Source organism: Melozone crissalis, unplaced genomic scaffold (assembly GCF_028551555.1).
Source record: "Melozone crissalis strain CALT ecotype California unplaced genomic scaffold, PUWL_Pcris_2 ptg000042l_1, whole genome shotgun sequence".
In the NCBI taxonomy this organism is placed as follows: Eukaryota; Metazoa; Chordata; class Aves; order Passeriformes; family Passerellidae; genus Melozone; species Melozone crissalis.
In genome coordinates this window covers 45648320-45673892 of record NW_026535820.1, presented here as the reverse complement: position 1 = coordinate 45673892, position 25573 = coordinate 45648320, and the positions used below count along the sequence as shown (strand labels likewise).

The following is a 25573-nucleotide window of genomic DNA, read 5'->3' as shown; positions in this document are numbered from 1 at the left end:
CAATTCAAGCTATCACAGAAGGGCTGGGTTTTCTGGTGAATTTTTTTTTTCATTTAGTCAAGAGCCACTTTTGTTTAAAACTAAAACAATGTGTAAAAAGGAAAAATTCTCTCCCTTTTCACTCAGCAGAGGAAATCACATTTATTTCTTCAGCTGGTAAGAAGTTTAAAACTGTTGAATGCTTTCAGCTGGCAGAGCTCCAAGTTTTCCATATTGTTACAGGATTTGCATGAAACTTTGTTTAAGACCAAGTTCTCATGTTGATATGATCTCACTTTAGTGAACATCTAGATTTGGGAGCCATATGCATGCAAACCGCTGGGGTCTAGTAGCATGAGTTACAGAGTTTAAAATTAAAGTTTTACAAGAAGTGGTTGTGGACTCTCATTATATATGAATGCCAGCACACAATGAAGCTGATGACACAGATCTTCCTGTGCTCTACATGTCTGCTAATGCACACATTGCCTCTCACGGTGTGATTATCAAGGTGTTCCCTGAAATAGGCTGAGTTAGTTCATGGCTGAAAATATGGGCTTCTAGAAAGGATAAACAAGGGAAATAGCTACATAGCCACCATGATAACTTCATTTAAATACAGATAAGTGAGCTACAGTAATATGGCAAGGAAGTGCACAGAGCCAAAGCTACATGAAAAATTAGTGTGAAGACAATAAAACATTTTTAATAAGATACATCTACAAATATGGACAGAGAAAATACAGTAAATGCCAACAGGTTAGCATGCAATTTCTAATAAGAAGCATTTAAAATAGCTTCTTCAGTCAGGACAAAATGTGCCAAAGAACTTGGGTTTTAAGTAGAAAGGAAATAAAAGCTGCTGAGATAAATATTTCTATCCTTAGTCTGTAAATTTACTGTCATTGTTCCACAGAAAACTCCTGGACAGACATTTTTTTTCTGAACCACAAATCTGTCAGTGCAGAATTTCCTTCATCCTCTATCACCTCTGTGTTGCGGATGGTGAGGTACTCGGATGTTCGTCACAGGGTCAATGGCTGTGGGAGAGCAAGCAATGCCAGCTCATTTCCCTCAACACCGTACTCCATATATCAACTCCAGCTCAGAACACACATGGCAAGTATTTAAAGACACAATATTTATCCTGCTTCCAGCATTTGTCATCTGCTAGCTGATATATTTGCTCTTCTCCGTAATGTCTTGGTAACAGTGACGTTCCAAGAGGTGTTTGCAAGGACACCTGTAGGTGATTTGCAGTCCAGTTTGAACCCTTGGTAACAGGAGGTACCTCAGCACTGAAGGCCATTGTCATGCACTGTGGCCCAGTGGATTGTCAGTACAGTGTGCTGTTCAGTGGGGAATGAGACACCCTAAGGAGTGCCACATTCCTATTGCTAGCAGCACCAATAATTTCTTCATGAATCTGTCAGTCACTGACTCATCCACAGAAGAGGATGACAGCTGAACTTCCAGTGACCTGATAATCATTCTAGTGCTTACAAAAATATACTGTAATATTAGTTTTCTTGAGCTCTGTTGAGGCTTCTACTCACTATTACACGAAGAGGAAAAGAGTGCACCCCAGTGAGCTATTATATTTCAGTGCACATGGCAGCTCTTACTTAGCTTGGCTCTAAAACTATTATTCATTAAGGTAATGTCATCTGTTCGAGGCAACTGGATGGAAAGGATGGGCCACTATGCAGAAAGCTGAATGTTCCCCTAGATATCACTAAGGAAACTAGCACTGAATAAATCATTCAAATGCACAATACTGGTGGAACATCAGATGGCTACAAGCAGCTAAAAAGGTTTCTGCTGGTACCTCTTCACCGGAGGATGGTTTTTTTCCAGATGAAGATCTCCGAGGGTAGGGAATGAGAAAAGGGAATACCATACAGAAGCAGAGAATGGATAAATTCCTCTTACCAAAATTCTCGCCTGTGAGTAACACCAGATCCTTCAAAAAAAGATATCCTCAAGGACAACTTGTCACTCTCCTTGAACTCTCACATCCTACATGCAGCATTCTAGGGCTATCAGAAAGCTCTCAGCTATGATTGCTGGAGTTACACAGAACATGTGTGGACTGCAAACAAGGAAAGGGTTTCCACATTTCCACATTTGCTTTGTTGTGCTAATTTAAGCATTTGAATTAGAGGCTCAGGGGCTATCCTGAGCACTCAGGTCCCCTACAGAAGCCTCACAAGCTCCTAGCGAAAGCTCCAAGTAAAATAAAGTTGCAAACCAACAGTACACTCCTACATCTCAAGCAAAGTGTGGGATGGAAGAGCCTGGAAAATCTGTCCTGATTTTGAATTTTATCATCTGGAGAACTTCTGTCTCCCTTGCTTTTCTTTTCTTTGAAAAGAAAAGCAAGGTCCAACACACATCTTTCACCTCTCTTCAGTGACACCAGCTATTCCCAGTGCAGAATGTGCATTCCCTGTGCAGGGTTTAGTGATGCTGCTGGAGGAAAGTGAGCCTCACACTCTCAGCACATCTAGTTAGGAAACGTTGGTTAGAGCAGCTAGCACATCTTCCCCATCTGCTGAAGTTTTCCTGGTGACAGCAAGAAACCCACAAAGACAGTTTTCACCACCTCAGATCTCACTGAATTTGCCTCCTCCCACCAGATCTGCACAGTTAGCAGCAGAAGTCAATCATGCACTTACCAGCCCTGGCCAGAATACAGCAACTTTGTGTTACTGGAGACTTTGTATAGGAAAGGGAAATGTAGAAATAATCTCAACACCTCATCCAGTGGTGACAGGTTTCACCCTGTCCTTTTCCAGACTCTTAATTTTATACCACCTCTACCCTGTTTTTGTTTTTGTTTTCGTTCTGCGCTAATGACCCGCTTCACTGCCTTGAGGAAGGATGATTACAGGAAACTGATGAAGCAATTCTCTGGCTCCAGACTATCTCAGACAAGCACATACCAAAGCATTTCCCATGGTGTAACTCTTCCATGTTGACTATGTTTGTAATTGGGTTTTCACTGTTTTATACATCTTGATTCGTGCATGTTTGGCATATGTTTTTCTAAGGTAGGAAGATGAGGGAAACTTGCATCAATTCTACCATTGTTGATCCATTCTTTGTTTTGTCTTTGCTTCATTTCTTCTCCATAGTTCATCAATCATCTTAAATTTGTCTAGAAGATGCACATCTACAGGATCCCACTATGTGACCATCTACTTCATTCTAAAACAGTTAATCACATCAAGATGTAATTTTGAATATGAGCCCCTCCATCACCAACCAATCACACAAGGAAAACAGTAATAGCAAAAAATAAGTTCAAAAACTATGACCAGGCTCTGTCTCTCTGCAGGGGTTATGTTCTGTATCCCATTGAGTATTTAAAGACTATTGAAACAGGAGATAGCCAGCAGCCCCCCGATTTCATTACTCTTACAGAACTAGCTTCCATTTGTCACACAACATCATGATGGCACAGATTTCTATCATTAAAATTAATTCTTGGGAAACTGTCATTACAGCTACTAGGCTGTTGCCTGAAGGAAAAGATTATGCTTCAACAGTGCATTCATATCCTCTTCCTGCCAAGGCACCAGTAGTATTACAATCACCATCGTGACATCATCCATCAAGGTTGGTAGCTAAGGCCCAGTCTTACATTCAGTGTTGTATCCTCTGTAAGGACAGTAAGTCTATTCAAAATGAAGATCCTGCCATCAGTCCTACAGTTTACATGAAGTGCCAGGTCATGCTGCTCTGAACAACTGCTAAGGCAGTGTACACAAAATAAAATCTTTTGAAAAGATGTTCAAATTCCTAAAGGGTAAAAAAAAAATCCCTGGGTCAGCAGATCATAATCATATGTGGCACCACTTACCAGGCTAACATCTAAACTATGCAACATGTGACTAAAAAGCATGTGGCTTTCCCAACGCTACTGCACTGCTGGGGTACTTGGCAGTATATACCCAACAAGACAGGCAACTATACAGACTGCTTCATTCCTATTCTGCAGGAGACAATACCAAACACATCAAAAGAGATCAGACTATTATTTATATCCTAAGACATGAGGTTTTTATTAATAAAACTGTTTCCTCAGAGTTAAATTCCATTAACTGTACTTAAGACAGAATTACTACACATCTTGCTCCCAGGCAAAACCTGACCATTCCACATGTGTTACAAATCAGTATCTCTTTACATTTATTGGTGTGCAGACGAAAGCCAAAGATTTCTTTTCAGATTCTGGTAAGTCAGGAATCTTTCATGTTTGAGGAATCACATTGCTATCAATTTATTTCTATCTTAAACTTATGAATTTTCATACCAAATAACCAGTAGATACAGTAGATTAATCACATTTCTCCATCTTGAAGTAAGAAGCTTAGGTGGCATCACTTTTAGGGAAGAGAAGTGTGAGATACAAGATATTGCAAGAAAGACTTTAAAGTCTTTTCCATTCTGCATAAGGTTTCCCGCCTTCTTCCCCCTGCATATTTTTTTAATCTCGAAAGCATTTCCTACTAATGCATGAAACCCCCATTATGCTGCATATGGTTTCTATTATCAAGTCTATAATGCTTTCAGGAATTTCTTTGATTTTTCTGGTTGTTACCTCATTCTTTTCATTCCTTATTGACACAGAAGCAGCAACCCAAGTCATTCCTAAGTATCTTTCTTTAGTTATAAATCAGTCTCCATACTTCTGTAGCATACCTCAAAATGGCTTGCCTTTGCTACCCTTGTATGAATAAAGGAAAGGCCTTGAATATTGGTTATTATACTCTTCATTATGTATTTGAAGATCATCCAGTGTTCTTATTTGAAGAGCTAGATTTTACCCATTAAATTTACACTGCACCCTACGCTACACTTGCACCTACACACCTAGATCAAGACCTGGGATTTGTGCACAAACGCGTACAAAAAACTGCAGAATACTCTTCATAGAGATGGGACCAAAAAAAAAGAAAGAAAAAACCAAACAAAAGCCCTCCAAAATTCTTGTTTTCAAAATTTCGAAATTAATAAATTAGTGCAAGATCAGCTTTCCATGGCAGATTTCCAAATAATTACTAACTCAATGGTAGCTGAGTGTCTAAAACTGTAACCACACAGAACTCACCCAAGATTTCATGGGAAGGCCTGTTTCTACCCTGCAACCAGCTTTTTTTTTTTTTTCCTACCCTGCTCAGCGTGTGCCATTGGGCCATGGGTGGGTGCTGGCACGAGGGAAGAATTCACCATTGTTCGACAGAAGCCGTCGTGTACGCAGGAGGTTCTGCTGAAGGACTTCATGGTTCACTGCATGGGCCAAAGCTACCAGTGGAACACAGCACAAACAGAAGCAGCTTCACTTGGAAAATACAATTTATTCCACAGACTTGATTTTGAAAGATCAAAACACAAGTACTTGAGGACTGGAGACAGCTCTAGACATGGATCAGGAATTATGGAGGTTGCACACTCTGTAGACTTAGGGTAAGGGTATGCACCAAAGGTATTCCACTTTCTGAAATAAATCAAATAAATCAACCTTGTATCACCACGTTGCTTTAGAGAGTGTTGCATCTCAAATGCAATGATGTATAGAAGAGGGCGGGGTGGGGAGAAAAAAATTTCACCTGATCATTGCTTCAGGCAATAACTTGAACAGTGATTTTACCATTTTCACCCTTTTAATGTTGATTTTAACTGGATATGATACACTCAGAGGTTGAAATGAACATAAAAAAACTGCTGCATGATTGCATTTTGGCAGCTACGTACAATTAGGGAAATACAGGGAGTATTACACAATCAGCTATTCCATACATGAAGCATACAAGAATAGACAGAGCCACCACAAATTTCCCAACATTTTGTGTTTATTCTGTCCACAGATCAGAGTTGGTGCTGCCTGGCTAAACTGAAACAGCCGGACAAAAAAAAAAATATCCACTGCATACACTAGCAAGGGAGATCACAAAGCAAAGCTTCTCCCTCAAATGAAGTTGTGGGAGACAATGAGTTGACAGCAAGTGCAAAAACCTTCGGCCATGTTCTCGCTTCTTCTCTTTCTTCACCCCTAAACGTTGCCCAGAATTCTCAGAAACACCCTGAACACAAAAGGATTGTGTTGGACAAGGTATCTCCCCTGGAGAGAGCAGTAGCAGCAGATGCTGCATCTTCCTTCAGTATGGCACCCCCACTTCAGACACTCCCTGGCTAATGGGGAACATCTACACAGGAAAAAAACCCTCAGTGTTTGAAGCCTGGCCACCAGTTTAGGTGGTGCCTGGCAAGCATCTGGCAAGCAGAGAGGGGACATTTAGACATTTTTTAGGGCTCTGATGGCTTCTTCAGAGGAGATCTTAATTGGAAACACTGGAAATATCAAGTAATTGCTATGCAAGGGGCCTTAGGGTGTATGTTTTCTAGTGAATGTTCATCACCCTCGAGGGGAAGCAATAAAATCCACTGCCATCGCCTATTTAGCAGCCCACTGGCAATATTCTTTTGTCAGCTTTAACTCCAGCCTGACTAACGCACCAGTTGTCTTCTGCTCAGAAACTGTCATTAGCTTACAAAATCATACATTTCAAACAGGCTTAAGCATGCTCCCTCTAGAAAGAGATATATATCCGAATTTTAGACAAGAGCCGGGAAAGAAGAGAGTGAAGAAGGAACAGGCACCGATGCTGCCAGCATCGAGACGCAACAACTCGAACAAAAGAGATCTCAAGATGTCGCACTAACACGCACGCACACAATCTTCCTCTTGATAGATTGCTTCCCCTCGGCAGAGGGAGATGCGATGCTCCAGGAGAGCGCCCGCCCGGGCACGCAGAGCACGCGTGTGCCTCCCAGACGGCCGGAGCCGGGCCGGGAGCGCGTCCCTGCGGCGGGGCTGCTCCGGGGGCTCTGCCGCCTCTGCGGCACGTACGCGCCGCCCGCCTCGCCCTCTCTGCTCAAGGGACCCCCGAGCGACCCCAGGCCGCTGCAGAGGAACCCCTGCCCCGGCTCCTGCCCCCAGAGCCGCTGCGGAGGGACCCTGCCCCGGCTCCTGCCCCTCAGGCCGCTGCGGAGGGACCCTGCCCCGGCTCCTGCCCCTCAGGCCGCTGCAGAGGGACCCCTGCCCCGGCTCCTGCCCCCAGAGCCGCTGCGGAGGGACCCTACCCCGGCTACTGCCCCTCAGGCCGCTGCAGAGGGACCCCTGCCCCGGCTCCTGCCCCCAAGGCCGCTGCAGAGGGACCCTGCCCCGGCTCCTGCCCCTCAGGCCCCCGAGAGCAGCGGGGGCGGTGTTGGAGCCCGCCCCGGGGGAGTTCGCACCCGCGGGCGCTCGCCTGCCGCCCACCGAACCCGAGGGGGCGGGCAGCGGGCCGGCCTTTTCCCCTTCCTAAACGCCGAAATTTGTGTGGGTGAGGTGAGGGGGGGCACGGGTCCGCTCCGCCACCGCGCACAGCAACAGACGCCAAGCTCAGCCTGGCTCAGCGCGGGGAAGGAAGGGTGCGGGATACGGCTGGGTCACCCCGATGAGCCCCGGGGCTGCCGAGGGCGGCCGGGGCTCGCACCCGGGGCTCGGGGAGCTGAGGGAGCCGCCTTTGTTCCGCCGCCGGCCCCGGCCGCGCCGCCGCCTCCGCGCATGCGCCGGGCGCAGACAAAGGCGCGGGCAGGGCGGCGGGGGCTTCCCGCATCCCTCCTCCATCCTCATCCCTCCTCCATCCTCATCCCTCCTCCATCCTCATCCCTCCTCCACCCCGCATCCCCCTCCGCCCCGCATCTGCCCTCCATTCCTCCCCGCATCCCCGCTCCACTCCGCACTCCCCTGTCGCCTCGCATCCCCCCGCGCGGCGCCCATCCGGCTTGGCAGGAGGGCGGGGGTGTCCCGGGGGTGTCCCGGGGGTGTGCGTGTGTCCGCCTCCCTTCCCCCGCGTGTGCCGCCACGCCCAGCTGAGGCGCGGAGAGAGCGCCCTGCGGGTGCCGCGTTCCAAAGACACGCGTGTGCGTGGGGAAGAGGCGACACGGCGAGTCGGGAGGGGAAGGGGGGGAAAAAAGGTCGAGGGGAGTCGTGGTGGGGGGAAAACCAGAGGGTCGATGGGGACCTGTGGGGAGCGGGGGGCGGCAGTCGGTGAATATTCATAGACCAGGCGCATCGGGGCGTAGCGCGGGGGGCAGCAGCAGCAGTGGCGGTCCCTGTCGTGTTTGACGGCGGGTCCGTGGCCCCTGCTCGGGCAGCCGAGCCCCGGCGTGTGCCGCCCGGCCGGGAGCAGCGCTTCAAACCCGCCGGCGCGCCCACGCGCACGCGTGACCGCGGAGGCAGCGCCGCTTCCGCGCCACAATGGGCAAGCGACAATCGCCTTGTCGCCGGCCACAATGGGCGAGCGCCGCTGGCCGCTCCTCGCCCGTCCCGACGCCCCCCGCAGCCCGCGGAGCGCCCCAGCAGCCGCCCGGAGCCCGCAATCCCCCTGCAGCACCGCCGCCCCCCGCCCAGCCGCCCTGCCATCTTCCTGGCGCCGTGCGTGCTCTTCTCCCAGCGCTTCCTTTCATGGAGAGCTTGGGGCATCTTCCTTTTTTCCCTTTTTTTTTTTTTTTCCCTTTTCTTTTTTTTCCTTTTTTTTCCTCTTTTTATTTTAAATTATTGTTATTAATTAAGGAGACTCCCTTTGGAAACAGGCTAAAAGGGCCGAAAAGAAATTGGGCATAAAGCACTATTATTCCCACCACACCCACCGCTACCCCCACCCTTCCCCAGGAGAGCCTTCCCGGGCATTTAAATCTCACGGAATCGCCTTCGGTCCGTTGTGTGCCTCGATCCCGCTCCCAGGTGGTCCCCTCTCGAGGAATCGAGCTCCTCGCAGCGATATTCCTAAAATGTGCCCGGGCAGGCGCCTCCCGGGCTGCTCCGCTCTCTCTGCTCTTACCGATTCACACGCACATCTCCCCTCCCCACAAATCGAGACACAACGGAAGGGGGGAAAATGATAAAAATGGCAAAGCTCTCGCGGGCTGCCGTGTAAATGGCATAAGTGAGACACACCGCGTCTTACCTTTTTGTGTTTTTCCTCTGTCCCTGTCGGTGTGTTTGTGTGCTGGGGTGTCACAAAGAGAGTCCCGGGCAGCCCAGAGCCCCCTCGCCTCGCTCGGAGCGCTGTGGCTCTCGCCCGCTCGCTCGCCGGGACCGGAGTGCCTAGTGCCTGCTGGAGCACTGCCGCCGCTACCGCGGCTGCTGCCTCTGCATTTCTCACTCTCTCCCCCTCCCTCTTTCCCTCCCTCCCCCCTTCCCTGTGACAGTCTGTGGGCAGTTCAAAAGCCACACGCTTTATTTATTTATTTCCCGCGCTGGCGGGCGGGGGATGCGCTGCGCGGCGCTGGCGCTTAGGGGGCGCACGGACCCCGCGTTTAAATACCGGCCGTGCAGGGGGGGCTGGACCGCGGCTCCGCGAACGCACCTTGCAGCATTACACCCCCACACCCCTCAAACAAAAACAAAAAAAAAAAGGGAAGGGAGCGGCCAACCTCGCTGCCCCGAGGAGAGCGGGCGCGGCGAGGTGCGGGGCGCTCCGCGACCCTCCGCGCCCGAAGCGCGCCGTGGGGCGGACGGGCCGCGCCCGGCGGAGCTGGGATGCTGCGCGGAGGAGGGAGCGGGCGAGCCGGGCCGCCTGCCTACACCTGCAGCCCTCCCGGGGAGCGGGAAAGCCGCTCGCACGGCGGAGAGGGGCCGCACGGGCGGAGGAGACTAAAAATTCCCGGGCCTGGATGCTCTTGGCACGCTTAAGGAGAGGGTCTGCCGGTTAAACACAAAAGGCAGCAACACATAGAGGAAAGCAACACATTTCTCAGGAGAATGGATCTCTCCCGGGCGCTCCTGCAGCTGAAGAGCTGGCCTGAACGTCGCTGGGGCTTCAGGACTGGTATCCCTCCAGAGCTCCCCCTGTTCCAAAGCATCCCTGGGGCCGCCGCAGCACAACCGAGGGTGCTGCCCGCACTTTCCCACCGCCCTCTTTTTACAGCTCGGCTGTGGCGGGGCCGGGCGCGCCCCGCTCGCCGCTCCGCGCCCGCTCCGCGCTGCGGGAGCCCGGCAAAGGCGGCGGCGGCGATCCGCTGGGCTGGGGCGCCCTCTGCTCCCCGAGCTGGGCTGGGCCGGGCCGGGCCGGGCCGGGCTGGGCTGGGCTGGCCCCGCCGGGTGACCGGCCCTGGACCCGCATCCCGGGAAGGAGCGGAGCCGCTGGGAAAGAACCGCGGTGGCGGCACGTCTGGGGAAATCTCTGGCTCAAGGGGCGCGGTCCGGCTGCGCCGGGGCTTCAAAGCCGGCAGCACCATCTCTCAGCGAGAACAATGGAAGCTGTTTCCCATTTGTCTGGGGACTAGGACCGAATGAGATACGCGTAGTAGGCTCGTGATAAGGTTAAGTCCGGCTTGCATTTTCGATGGATATGGATCGAAAGGGGAGCAGGGCAAGTGGAGAGGGAGGGCGCGGCCGCCAGGGTGCTGTTCTGAGGGCCGTGGTGCGCGGTGTGATGTGCGATGTCACGCTTCCTGGACATTCCCACGAGGGAAAACTATCGGGCAATAAAATGCGTCTGAGTTTGTGTTTCACACACCGCACCCTGCAACCTGTAGCTGTGCCGAGCATCCTCCCAGCCGCTGCCGGGGCGGGGAGCCGGTCCGAAACGCCAGAGGAGACGCTCGGGGACGACCTGGCAGCGCGGCCAGAACCCCCGTTGTACCCCCGCCATCACACAAAAGCCCTGGGCGTGAAGGGAGGAAGGGAGGAAAGGAGAAGCCTGGATACGGCGAGCTCACCGGGCAGGAACAATTCCTTATATTTAAGTGAAAGCGTTTGCAAGCCAGCCTTTTCCTCATATTTTATTTTATGAGGGTTTTTATTTTCCTAGTTCTGCTTCGTATCTCGGCGTTTTCCTGGTGGTTTAACCCTCGCTCCGCAGCCGCCGGGGCGCAGAGCTCGCCATGCCACACCTGCCCGATGCAGCATCCCACCTTCCCGAGGCGCGGTGCGGACTGGCTGCGCCCTGCCGCAGCTGGGGGAGGGAGGGAGGGAGGGAGGGAGAGAGAGAGAGGGGGCAAGCGAGACCCTTCCCCCCGGCCGCGATATCTCTGCGCTCACGATAAGGAGCTCGGGGGTGGGGCGGCTGCACCGCGCGGGTTGGGCATGCAGCAGCCAGCGTTAAATTGGGTAATCGAGGAAAGAGAAGAAAGGGAGGGGGACACGCCCTGACACGCCGGAGAAGGAGGTAGCTGCTCCCCGGGGAGGCGAGCGCGTCCCGCCCCCGCGCTGCCGCTGCGCATCCCGCGGGAGCCGCGTCCGCCCGTCCGCTTTCCTCCCGGGAGCATCCCTGGAGCGGCAGGCGCCTGCCCGGGGGCGGCGTGCTGCAAGGTCAAGGGAGAAAACCCCTCTCTCAGTTTTATTTCTGAGCCAGGAGTATTTGTGAGGCAGCGTTGGAGAGAAGCGAGAGGCAAGATGGGTCCGAAATCCAGCCATGGAGTAAAGCAGAGGCGTGCAGAACGCAGCAGCGTGAGCGTAGAGAGGCTCAGTGAGGGGCTGGGGGCCTGAGCTGGGCTGAAATCAGTCCTGGGCCGTGTGTAGGGCTCAGAGGGAGCCCCAGGTTGGGCTGGGCTGAAATCAGTCCTGGGCCGTGGGCAGGGCGCAGATGGAGCCCCAGGTTATGCTGGCCCGGACGATCAAGGCTAACCGTGCCCATGCGGCGGTGACATTCTGACTGTCGAGATTGTCTTGTAAAATTGCCCAAGCACCACACAATTAGTGTGAAGCAATATTAGAGGGAAAGAAAGAGGCTGTTATTTTAGCTTGCGTTTAAACATGGGCTTCGGCAATGAATGCTCACCTGCATAAAGTGGAGCGCTATCAGACTTTGTAGCTGAATTACAAGTTACACAGGGGTCACAATATATTTCAGAAATAAAAGTGTGTTCTGAGTCATTTCCTTGGAAAAGCCTGTACAACTGAAAATGGCACAGAAATAGTCATTGCTACTATCAGTTTGTGAGAGGTTATGATCATTTTGTTATTTTCAGCAACTGGAGGGCTCAGATGGTAACCATAGTTTAGCAGCCAGCATTCTTTTAAATACACCTACATGCTAAATTGTGTATCTCAGGGCAGCCAAATTCAAAATTTGTCAAATGCTCATTTCATTTACTCAGCTGCATCAAGGTAAGATACATATCTGAATGCCTTGTTTAATAAAAGTGATACTTTTAGGCAAATGGGTATTCTAAACAGCCTTTGTCTTAACTAAGGGTGTGTAAGATATCCTCTCCGTTTTCTTCTGAAATACTGGATACCAGTATCTGGAGGAAGAAAAAGTGCAGAACAGAGACACCTGCAAAAAAGATGAATAACCAGGTCTGTTGTGGAAAGGCAAGTCTAGGCCTTTTTGTGTAATTAACAGCTGCTTTTCTGAAATCCACACTGTTACTCTGCTTTGACAAATACCCAAGCTACCTCCGTTTTCTTAGCCAGCTCTTCCTGTCACCTCTTGGCACTACTGTACCTCAGTGTTCTTCCCTCCAGCTTCAACATTTCAGGCCCAGCCTTGTCTCTCTTATGGGTGTCACCTGCTGTCATATTTCCATCTTTTCCAGAAGGAAACAAATTCAATCCTAAATACTCTTTCTTCATCTTTAATGTTTATTGTTTGTTCTTCTGATTAATAATCAAGTCTTTGTTCTGTGATTATATTACAAGAGCCACATCTCTTAGCCCAGCATGTCCAGAACACAAGTCCAAAATACTCACAAGCCCAGCTCCCAACTCCTTCCACCTCTCTGCCTGTATCCTTGTCACCCACAATTCCATTTTTGTCTGAGCACTCTGGACTTTTTCCTCAGAAGACGCTAGGATCAGTAAGGAGTTCCTATGCTGGGGGTAGCAGGGGAGCTTTCCATTTTATTCCATAGGAAGAGAGAGACGACCAGCAAACAAGGGGGAAAAAAACCAAACAAATCAAGTAAAAACCCTCGCCTGTGCCCCTCTTTCAGCCTTGCAAATGAAACACTGCCTTCCTCGCACTTACAATCACAACAAACCAGGAGCAAACCCAGGCTTCTCGCAGCTCAGAGGGCTTCCCAAACCTGCCAGCTCCGGCTGCAGCTGCAGGAACAGCCGCCCCACCGCCCCAGCCTCCAGCTGCTGCCCTGCGCTCTCCTGTTCCCGAGTTTACACCACGAGAGGGAGCATTTTGTTCAGTTTATTGGCAGATCCTGCTTTTCCCGGTATCCAGGCGAGAGAACAACCGCAGTTTCCCGTATGTAGTGATTTTCCCAAGCCCGTTTACCCCATAAGCATTTTCCTAATAATAATGGGGTTTTTTTCTTTCACCATTCAATGCAAATTTTAAGAGTTTCTTAAGATTATTATTCACTTAAAATAATTTTTTAAATTAATATCTAAACTGTAATTACAGTTTAATTCCCTGTTGCAGAATTAACAGAGGTTATAGAGTCATGTATTCTGAGGCAAATACAAGAAGCTGAAAGACATATCTAATTTTTTCTATTTGCAGTGGATATCATCTCCTCTTCTATATAACTAGTAGCTACATAAATTTCAAAAATTGACTGCAATGGCATAGGCAGACACAAGGTATCATTACGGAAATTTGCAGGTAAAGCACATAAAATAAAGAGTTTTGATCAAATCCCAAAATAACAACTTTGATAAATCACTACTGGAACACCTCAATCCAAATTTAAGTCCTGACATAAAGACAGATGCAAACTTCTGATAACAATTTTAATCTGGACAACCCAAAATCCTATGGTGGTGGGTGTATCTGAGTCTAGTTTTACTAGACTGGTTCTGTTTATGTCGTAAGTGGCACTTTGTGCCTATAGCCAGGTAGGGATATGTGGGTTGTGAACCCTGCTTTACCCCAGCATTTCTGGCTTCAGCTCAGTCTATAACACAAAGCATATGTGCCTCCCAGGAGGTCCTGCACTAGCCATCGATTTTAAAGGGCTTCTCTGCTCCACTGAAGTCTGCGTGCAAGTTTTTCCAAAGATGGATATATTTGCTGTTCTGACAATTATCTGGGTTATTTCTGTCTCTTACCCCACTTACCCTAAAGAATTAGAGTTACTTATGTGCAAAAGAAGTGAATGTGTTCAACTACCATGAGCTTCCCTTATGATTTATTCATGCCAGGCTTCTCCATGACCATCTATAGGTTAGATCTCAGACTCTTTTCTCCATTTTCACTGGCAAGTTTCACCGAAGAAATAGCTGAATAAGGAATTCACTGTTTGGCTTCTATGGCCACAAAAATGTCTTTCAGTTAACAGCTGGAGTGACCATATCAATATCTTGATAGTGATCAGAATTGGCTTCTCTTGTAGTATTTTATTCTGTTTTCTTTCAGCTACAAGAATGCCAGTAATGCAGGAGCAAATGCACACCTGACTGGATGATCAAACTGATGTGACAGCTACCTACAATGTACCTCCTAAAAGGCAGAAGTGAGTGCACAGAAAAGAGTGTCAAATACCCTCAGAGAAGAAAAACAATTCTTTGCTCCAGTACTTGGTGTTCTGATCTCTACAATAAAGGGTGCTTACATACCTTACTTATTGAACTAAAACATTATTCTGTCTGAAACACAAATTTTTGGATTCCTACCTTGAGAGAGAACTTCTGGTTGTGAACCCCAGCACCATGGCCCCAAAGTCACTGTTAGCCCTGACTGCCCCTGCCAAGCCTCCCCTGGGACTTCCTCCACCCCTGCCCATGACTCAGTACCCCATTCCAGCTCAGCCCAAGCCATCAGTCCCTGTCCCAGCTACACCACTCTTGTCCCTGATCCCATCCCTGTCTCTGATCCAATCTTTTATTTCTTCTGACTGAAATTTCTGGGTGGACTGTGGGTCTGGTTTATCTCCTTAACTTGCCCCTCTCTCAGCTCCTGGCTCCTCCTCCCTCGTGGATTAGCCCTGTGCTTGCTGCTCTGCAATACCCAGTTTGTCACAGGGGCCTGCTGGCACCTCAATTAGCTTTGTGAAGACAGCACAGCATGCAGTTCCTTGAGGTAACTCCAGCTTAAGCCTTTTGGTTTACCTGGCATGCTGCTCCTTGGTGAAGGCACTGTGACACTGGTACCACGGCTCAGCTTTTGGATTCAAGCTGGGTCACATGAGAATTACCTACATCTGTACTTCTGCAAACACAGTCTTATAATTAAAATTCTCCTAGCAGTGCCAGTGTTACCCCAGAGTCAAAGTAGAGAAAGATAGGAAAATATGGGAAAAATTTTCAGACACGGACGAATTTTTCTGATGGGGCAAACATTCCTGGGAGCCTGCTGTTGTGGCCGCTGTTGACATCTGCTCACACCACTCCCATCCTGGAAGCTGACTGTGGAAGCCCTGGGTACTCATTGTAGGAGATGAATTTATAGGATCTTTTGGTTTTCTTTCTACTGTCTTCCTACTGCTTATAAATTTATTTTGTGTACCTTGCCTGTCCTTTCCCACCCTCTCACAATGAAGGGTATCTCTAGATCAAGAACTGACTGAAATTAGGTGTTCTGGGAATATATGGTGCCTGAAGTAGGCATGGAAAAGAGCTTAAACCTTCATAAATGACAGCAGCTCTAGTCATATACCAATACAGCCACCTTTCTCAGTCCCTTTATTCCTTCAACTTGGAGGCACTAGATTTAAAGCTGTTTCTTTATTGTGCTATTTGTACCAAGAGCAAGCTGCAAATGGCTTGTGAAGTGTCAAACAACTACTACGGCTGAGGAGGCTAAAGCTAAAAATATTTGTAAATGCTGAGATTGAAGTGGCTCCTCCAGAAAAAGAGTCAGATTGTACTTGTGCCTCTAACCCATTATTCCTCGACTAACAACATGTCCATAGAGCTGTTGAAAACACTCCTGTGTGCAAAAACACTCCTCTTCTTCCAGTCAAGAGCCAGCTGTGGAGATTTATCTGAAGTCAAAATGCTAGTAGTAGATGGTCACACAAAGGATTCAGTGCTTCAGACTACCAAAATCAAGTGTGAGCAGCTAGGTGGTAATTTGTGCACCCCACACCTAGAGGAGCTGTTTTTTCATACCAGAGACAAGTACATTCTCAGAGCATGGGCTGTGCATTCAGCCACAGGATTCTCCATGTTGGAGCAAGACAGTCTGTCTGCTTTCTGAATGCTTCTTTGAAATGCTACACTACACTGATATTTTTATTTTCATATTTTTACGTGCCAAGTTTAGCTATAAGAGAGGATGGGTGAAAGTACTTGAGCTTTAAATAAGCCTTGTAATGTGCACTACCAGCTGTTTGTAGCTGAATGACAGAGGGTCTGTAGCCAGGCTGTACCTTTTGCCTTTATTGAGTGAACCTTGTGGATGCTACAAATGAAAGAGCATATGGGGATTCCTGACATATGGCAGGATCAAGGTTGTCACAGTACATAAATCCAACACTTACTTACACACACAAAATAGTTCAAGCTTTACTGAAAAACTTCTGAAGGAAAAAGATGAAGACCAGTGGGATCTGTGGAGATGCAGAAGCTGATAACTGACTGTAGCCCAGCACAGAAGTATCAGACATTGCCTGCTTTATCAGTCGCAGTTTGTACACCAGTGTAACTGGAAAACTTCATGTAGCAGAAGCAGATGCTACTTTTGCTTGCCCAGCAGCTCCTATTTGTTTAGGGGTTGGTGGCAGCCTTGGTGACATGCATGGCTGCTGTTGCCACCACACTGCTATTCTGTCCTTCACTGAAGATCAGTTCATTTCAGTAACAACCACTCAGGCCATGCAAACAGCACCTCCAGCTTCTATTTAGTGAGTTAAAAAGCTGATAATTTTCCTATGGGACAAGGAAGGCATCATCTTTTCTCATCAAAATCACTAGAAGAGGCCTGACTGCTGGTAGATCTGACACAAAACTCAGAAGACAAGCCACCTGTTGGAATGCGAAATTTTAACTCTCTGCAAGTATTTTCCAAGTGTTCTTCCTGGAGCACCATCATTTCTGAGATGGTAAAACTCCCAAGCACCTTCCAGAAGAGCTGTGACCAGCAGAGCAATCCATGGTGTGACCTTACAGTCTAGGCTCCTCAACATGGGATTTTTGTGAAGAGGAGTATGGTTTTACTTCTGGTTAGTCAAGTCCACAGATTTCAGCTTGTATTGACCCCATCTGCTCTTTGGTCTTAAGCAAACTTGTGTGTTTTAATTCATCAGTCAGGATAACAAGGCTAATACCACACCTGGAAGTAAGTGCCAGTTTAGTAAATGTGTTTTGGGTTCCATGAGCTCCATAATCTTGAGGCTGAGCTGTTAACAAGCAGAGGTTACTACTCAAATCATTAAAGAGTTTTTGCTCCACATATGGTAGCCACTGCATTAGCAGGAGGGCTTCCAGGCAGCTATTTGTTTGAACTGAGAAAGTGAACTAGGAAATGAGAGCACAAAACAGTGGCCAGAGAACAATGATATTGGAGTTTAAGAGATGTTTTAGCTCTTTTTTGTACTCTTCCTCTCCACTCTCTCCCTTTCCTACCTTTACAAACCAGTACTTTGGCTCCTTGGCAGATGTAGTGGTTTATACTATTTTTGACCAGGGCAAAGGGAATGTAAGGGATCTACAGGAATTCCTAATGTAAGTAAAATCAAGTCAAAATTGACTGAAAATCAAGTCACAGCCATCTTGCTGTCCAGTCTTCCACCTGTGCAGTCTGTCCTGCTGCAGTGTGGGGCCACTTCTCCCGGTGATGCACACCCATGTGCTGTAGGTCCTGACCAAGGTGAGCACAGAAGCAAGGCTGTGCTGCTTGCCAGGCTGCTCTTGGTGTGAGGAGCACAAACAGCACAAGCATGGGTGATACTCCTGCAGTGGCAGTGAAAGAGCCTCAGAGGCAGCAAGGCTGGATTTAGTAGGGGCTGCGTCCCTCTGGTGTAATGGTAGCTAATGGCTCTGATGTTGGCTCAGTCACCTCTGAAATTATGCACCAGGGAAGAAGCATCAGAACTGCACCTAGAGCAGATGATTTCCTGCTTGCAGAAGAAAAGAAAGGTATTGGAGAGGTTATCAGATCATTTCAGGATCACACACAATTTTTGGCATGGAAGCTGCCAATACTAAGAATAAAAGTCCTTACGGTTGCACACAAAAAGAAAAGCTGACCACGGCATTTTGGGCCAGTCATATACTGAGAGAATACTGGTTTTCCAGAATAGATGTAACAGGCTTACTTTTGAGGATTTCATGGTGAATTTGCAGTGATGGGTAATGAATGCATAGGCACATGCATATTCTGAAGCTTCAATCTTGTTCAGTCTACAATGTACATCTGGTTTTATTGTTCTGCCACTTCTACTCAATGTCTGTTTACTTTGTGTGCTGAAGTTGGTCACATAACAAAGCAAATCCTCTTGACTTCTTTCTTTGCATATTTTATTTAAAAGGCCTGTTTTTAAGGAAAAGTATATCACCTAACTAATTATGCCTCTGAGCACAGATGAAATTCAGTAGTAGGGGACAAAATATAAGCTTTCTCATGTCGCTTTCTCAACTGCTTTCTTCTGAATACAGAAGCAAATACTTGCTAGCTCTTTCTAAAGCATTTTGGAAATTTGGAAATTTTGAAATTATTTGCAAAAATCACCAGTCACAGAGTAGGCCTTTCTCATGGAGGAGCAAGCCTGTAGCCAGCAATTTATTTTACAGCCATGAGCAATTTTGTCACAAAAAGCACAAGACACACCAACCAGACAAAAAAATTGGAAGCTTGAAGGAAGGCTGACTTCTCCTCCTGTTCCCTGTACCCACTGACATTTCTAAAGCTGCTTTCAGTACAAAATGCAAAGGCACTTGAAGCTGGTACAGCTCATTCCCAATACCATGCGATGAGTGACAGATGCTCAAGGTTTGCCTTTACTTCCCCCCTTCTGCTGAAGATAAAACAAGATTTACCTCAGTAAATAGCAGGAATGTTGAGTTCACTACGAGGTCATTGGTGTGTAAGGAAACATGGGAAGAATATACTGCAAGCTCCTGCACTGTTATGGTACAAAGGCTGAACCAGACCGTTTTTACCACAGTATACTAAAGTTGATATTGTAAACAAAAATTACAGGTAATCAGTTTGACTACAGGTTGTTTTCCATTTAATTGCTTAATTATCCCTTTCTGGATTTATGTGCAATCCAATTTTATTGATTACAGAGACCTTTCAAAATAAAGTGCTTGAATATACTATTTCCTCTTCTCTCACCAAACAAAAAACTCTAAAAAATATCTGCTTTGAGATAAAGGGGGAGAAAAAGGCCATAAACTGAAATTACTTCCTTACCAATAAGTATTCCCAGACAATCTGAATTTTATATCCTTCCCTGATACACAACCCAGTAGCAAGATAAGCTCCTTGAAATGCCAGATTTCAAGACTAGAGGCACATCACAGCATACTACAAGAGCTGTTTTGAAGAGTTATATAGTTCTGTTTTCTGCTTAAATCAGGACAATCATTAATGTTATATTAGGCCTGTCATGGCTTTATGTGGAGAAGTCCTGAAAATCTCTAAAGTTTGAGACTCTACAGCATGTTTCATAGCATCTTCCAGTGCTGCATTACCATCTTGGTGAATATTGTTTTCCTAGTGTCTTATTTAAACCTCCCAAGCCACAAAATGTGTCCCTTACTCTTGTCTGCTTTGTGCTTGCTACTGTAAAAAGAAATGTCTTAGTCATATTCATACCTTTGCTTTGTGCATTTATAGGCTGTTCAATGACCCTGTTGTCTCTTCCTTACAAAACTAAACAAGGCCAGCTCCCTAAATTTTACTTCACAGCTTATGTGTTCTGCATCCCTTGCCACCTTGCTAGCCTCCTGCAAGACCATCTCCCTCATGGAGTGAGTTCCAGAGCCAGACATGTTAGTCCAGCTGTGGTCTCCCAAGCAGCAGATTAAAGCAAGGAGTAACTTTCCTTGATCTGCCAGCCATGCACCCCTAAGAAAGCCCTTAACAACTTGCTTTATTCATGATGGGAGCACACAGTTGTCCCATGTTCAGCCTGGCATCCACTGTTACACCAAATAACACCTGTAATCCCAGATCTTTATCACTGAGGCTGCTGTTCTTCCAGGCAATTCCCTGCTGGTACTGATACATTGGCTTATTCTGCCCCAGGTGTGCTTGCTCTTACTGAGTCCCATTTTCTCAGGTCACTGTGAACCTGTGAACAGCTGTGAAGTTCTGCCATTTGAGGTGTCAGTAGCCACCCCCTAATTTCGCATCATCCACAAGTTTGTGGAAGGTGTGTGCATCATCAAGGCTGTGGATGAAACCCTGGATAATATGGATTGTAGTGTTACCCTCTGAAGAACTGCACTAGTAAGCAGTCAGACCTCAAGCCATTGAATTCTAGCCTTAGAGCCCAAATTTCTATTCTAGTCAAGTCCAAACTTTCTCAGCTGCTAGGTGAGATTTGGATTACTGTAGGAGCTGATGTTAAATTCTTTCCTAAAGTCAGATGTATTATCCCCATCAATCTCCCTTGCCTTCACAGTCAGTCATTTTGTCAGAGAAGGTAGTTGGCTAGCAAAGGAGGAATAATCCTTTGGAACTGTTGACTAGTCTTCATTGCCTTCTTGTCCATGGGTTTGGAAATGTCCAGAGGACACAGTCCTCAGCTACCTCTCCTGATTGTTATTATTTTCTATGGACAATGGCACCACAATCACATCAGCCATCTCCATCAGCATCCACCTGTTCCCATGAACTGAATATTCCCTCTAATGTGTTGTGCCTCCCTACTCACCACCTCTTTCCAAATATGTGCTAGAACACACAGGCCTCTGAGAAAAGGTTTTGTTCATGAAGCAAGATTTATTACTTCAGTATTTCAGTCATTTCCATGTTTGTCACATGGAAAGACCCTCTCCTAGACCCTCTCCTAATTGATCTACTGGCCTGCATTTTCTCTGAGCTTCTTCCAGCTGATGTTCCTCAATATCTCATATTGCCCTTTCTGACCATGGCCAGTGTTAGCTCCAGACCCACCTTCTGTTTTGACCATCCTGTTTTTTTCTCTACAACATTTGTCCTAATGCATTGCTCAGCAATATTGTTGCACGCTTATTTAATTACCTTTCTTTGTTACCACTTCTTGTGGACTCCTTTTTTTGTCTGTATGTTTTACTTCATTGAGAAACTCCTGACTTAGCCAAACAGGCCTTCTGCCAGAATTCCCGGTCTTCCTGTCCAACAGGATGGTTTGTTCCTGAGCTCTCAAGAAGTTTTCTTTAAAAATTAGCCAGCTTTCCTGGGCATTTTTCCCCTTCATGGCTGCTTCCCAGGGCACTCTGCCTAGCAATTCCCTAAAAATAAGCTCAAGTCTGCTCTCCTGAAATACAAAATCCTAACCCTGCTGCTTTGCTTCCCAGCCCTCCTTCAGATCCTGAGCTATTGAGCTCCTGTGGCTACTGCAGCCCAAGCTGCCAACCACAACTGCATTTTCCACCAGCTCTTCACAGTTTGTGAGCAATAGTCTGATAGAGCTCAACCTGTGGTTGAGCCTCTAATGTTTTTATTGTGAAATTATCACCAACGCAGTTTAGGGGTTTCCTGGAATGTTGCCATGTTGTTGATGTCTAGAGGCTTGAGAAGCACAAGGATGAGAGCATATAACCAAGAAACCTTTTCTAATCATTTTAGAAAGCCTCATATTCTATGTCTTCTTGGTCAGGTGGTGCTTACAGATTCAGTGCACCCTCCTCCTGGGCTTTTGACACAGGGACATGCTCAGTGAGTGTGTCCTACAGATTTATGCTGAAACACCGGACAACCTGACTCTTAATAAACCTCCCTTCCCTTCTTCCTCACTTGTGTCTCTTTTCCCCTGCTCATCCTTCCTACAAGGAAGGATGAAGAACTCCTGTCTGATCATGGCCTTTCAGTTACTGTTCAGCAGGATTTCTGTTATGCAAGGAAGAAATACAGTATTCTGCAACCTTGAACCCTGTTTCTAGCTAGCTACCTGTTCACTTTCACAAGTCGTGAAAAACCTGCTGTGTTAAATGCTTCATATTTTGGAGTGAATAGAATTCTAGGACATGTCCCTCTTACCCTTCTGCACTCAGGGGTAGATGTAGTTGTGATCTGAAAGGGGACAACACAGCTCTTCCCTGTGACATGTCTTGCAAGCACAGACAAGGTGTGAAAATAGTCACCAGACAAGCCCCAGCACTCAGATTCAGTTTTCTACCCATACCCGCATTTGCACCCTTGAAAATGCAAGAATGGGTAAAATAACAATGACTTTGCCTTTGCCTACACTGTGATACTACAGTTGTGCTGCACATAAGAACATTCTGGCTGAGGAAGAGAAGAAAGAGAATTTGCTCTCAACTTCAAAGTAGTCAGCACATTCCTTTAACACAGGAAACTCTATAAAAATGTAAATATATCCTATTTCCTATTGTATTCAGTAGTGCCTATATATGTACAGTGATACAGTTCACAGCAATCTTTTATAGTGCTCCAGCCAAGCTAAATGCTTTTGAAATGCTAATGAACACCATGAAGCAGTTCCTCATAACCCAAAACACTACCATGCACTCAATAAAAGGAAAGCATCCTTAGGAAAGGCTGTCTGTCCCCCTTCACATGGGAAACACTGCACAGGTTTGGTCTGTAGAACTTCTGTGTGAGAATCCAGAGCCACCTTGAAGTACTCACGTGGATTTCATTATATGCCTGATTATTTATAAAGCAGTTATTTTAAAATGTGTTTCAGCTACAAATAAGGAAAATTATACTTGCAGTCCATGTAATAAGCTGTAAGAAAGACTGTATGTGGCTTGTGTATGACTCTTGAATTTCTGATGCCAAAAAAAATTCCTTACCAATGGACTTAGGAATGCAGTATCCTAACAGAAAATATATAATGGAAATATATGTGTGAATAAGCACATACTCCCTGAAGTATTAAAAATCACTAATGTCAATAAAAAGGCATTTTTGGTTACTTTGGATTTGTTGTCTCAATCTTAGGGTGAATGCCAGTTGTGAAGAATTCACATTTTCTGCATTTGCTATTTGCTGACAAGACAAAGCTTTTTGGACTCCGGGTTACAGGACAGTGTTGACAGTGCCACTGTTGATGTTCTTTATGAAGGAAGGTATGGAAAATAAAATGTTTGCAATCAGAAATGCAAAATCTAAACTTCTTTCCTGCATCCCTTCACAGCTTTGAACATATTGGGCAGTTTTATCCAACAATGACAATAGAAATCTCACATGAAAAGCTAGCATGTGTTCATTTCTGGAGGGACTCCCATTTTGCTCCACTTTAGGGAAAAGTTTTAATGTCAACTTTCACCCCAAGAACACCAGAAAGAACTGATATGAGCATCCTGAATGCCTTGGGTTTAGGAAAATGTTTGGACACATCTTTAGACAGACAATTGAGTCAGAAAGCAAAAAAGTTATTAAAGACACACTGAAAACATTTATCTTAAGGCGCATGTACATAGCAAGTCAGCATCTCATCGTCATAAACGAGACCAGATGTGCTGTGCAGATGTTGGATGCTCTGATTTTACTGCACACGTGCTTTGCAGTTGCTGTGTGCGCATGCAGCACAACATGTGTGTGTGGGGCAGACACTGGACATCAGCCACAGGGATCTGGAAAACAAACTTCTACTTGTTACAGTAACTTCAATTGCTCACAGAGTTCCTTGTTTCCTTGCACAAAGCTGTTTCTCTTGATACTTTAAAACTTGCAAGGCCAGCAGGAGGATCGCTTCCTTCAAACGCTGTGATACTCTGTAGTGCATAATTCTCATGGCTTCCCAATCGGCTCCTGCCTTTTAGAAGGGATCACAGAGCACCACAAACTTGTGTGCTGCAAATGTCACCCACTGCTGTCATAGGAGTTCAAGGCAATGGAGTTTTAAGTCCAGGATGGTGGGTGGTCTTCCTAGACTCTTGGCTTTCTGCAGTAATGTCTCCAGTGGTGTCTTAAATGAAATAAATTATTTCTCATGTGTCTGGTCCCTGCTTTGAAAAATCAGGCATAGCTTTCAGACTGCCACCCTGGGAATAAGCCTAGCAGCACTGTTTGCTACACTTGTGTGTCCTGCTCCATCAGAAACTGGGTATCTACCCAGTTGATTTAATGTTGGTGACAAATACCCTTGGAGACAGTAGATCAGCGCCATTCTGTGCAGCAGGCATTGCCAGAAATGGCATTATCAGAAAGCTTCATGTTTCTGCACATTTGCCAATCCTAAAATCAAGCAGGATTCCCTTAGGACTGGTTTTGATCAGAGGGAAAGACTCATTTCAACTATTTACAATTTGAATGAACTTTTGAGGGAGTAGAATATTTCATTTATCCTTTAGCTCTACAGAAATAGCAGATTTAACAAGAATCAAACTCTCACAGCATGAAAAGGGCCATTTTTTTAACAATTAAAATTATTTAGTCTTTCCTAAAATGATTGCTGGCACTGCTATTGGAAGTACATTTTATGCTACACAAACATGGTGTTTATAGTCAGTTCCTCAACATCTTTATAATTTCACCTCAGCTAACAACCACCAGAACCAAACAAGGTCTGAGCAAGGTCATAATAGTACTTTCATTAAGAGTACACAGGTCTGTTTGAGAAGTGTAATATATATCTGGGATTTCTCAATTGAGTTTAAAAATTGGAACATAGAGTGTTATTTTTGTTGACATTTGTTGGGCTTCCAGTGAACAAATAGGCCAGAAGGATACTAACAGGAAATTCTGTTCACAAGATAAGCAGCTGCTAGCCCCCAAAGCTTCAAAAGTTCATAAGGGCCAAAAAAATTTCTTTCTATGCCTGATTTAATGAATAGTCAGCATTCCACACCAGCCAAAGGAAATGCTTTGGGGACAGTTTTTACAGAGGCAATCAAATCTTGTGTTTGTGTGAAGACGGACAGAGCTTGCCGTTTGTTTGTGAAATAACAGTTTCAAAGGTTATGCTTTCACCACAAAAATCTTGAACTGTTGTCATTCCAAAATGCTTGAGAACTGGCCTATTTTGTAACTTACTGTTTAGTTTCTGGAAAGAGTCTTAGTCCAGAACATGTCATTGTTTTCACTTTGGAAACCCTCATGATTTTAAAGCAGTTTTCTTCAAAAGTGTTCTGGTCTGGCTTATGTTCATTCACAAGCAGCTAACAGATAACTGCTTCAGTCTTTTGGTCTTTTGTTTGGGGCCCACAGATGCTACAACTTTCAAGTGAACCCAAAAAGGAAACAATAAAAAAGCATATCAGTAGTAGACTCCATGATCCATCAGTGAGTTCTTAAAATGGGTATGCCTTCAGCAAATTTCTCAAGGCTGTGTGGTAAGACAGCTTCAGCTGATGTAGATGACATAACCTCATTTATTACTTCTCTGCTTATTTACATCAGTCAAAGCTTCAGACCTCATGAGTGAGTCACTGTTAACTCTGGGAAAATTCTGTTCTTTGGAAATATTTGCTCTTGGAAAAGTGGTATTCGATTATATATGTAAAACATGTTCAAGGACTGTCCTTGATAGCAAAGAAGCGATAAACCTAATTTTAGACAGTATCATTTCATATGAA

The 25573-nt window shown here is 46.3% G+C and overlaps 1 protein-coding gene across 2 annotated transcripts in view; it reads right to left on the bottom strand.

The window, feature by feature from the left end:
• BASP1 (brain abundant membrane attached signal protein 1) overlaps positions 1-9190 on the bottom strand; it is a 51180-nt gene extending 41990 nt beyond the window's left edge. Inside the window, exon 1 of one of the 2 annotated variants that reach the window (XM_054285150.1) lies at positions 9000-9190. The gene's annotated coding sequence lies outside the window, so the exon portion shown is untranslated. Of the gene's footprint in view, positions 1-8733; positions 8812-8999 lie in introns of those variants that run through there. The other variant, XM_054285151.1, reaches the window with a different exon arrangement.
• Between the last annotated feature and the right edge of the window lie 16383 nt (positions 9191-25573).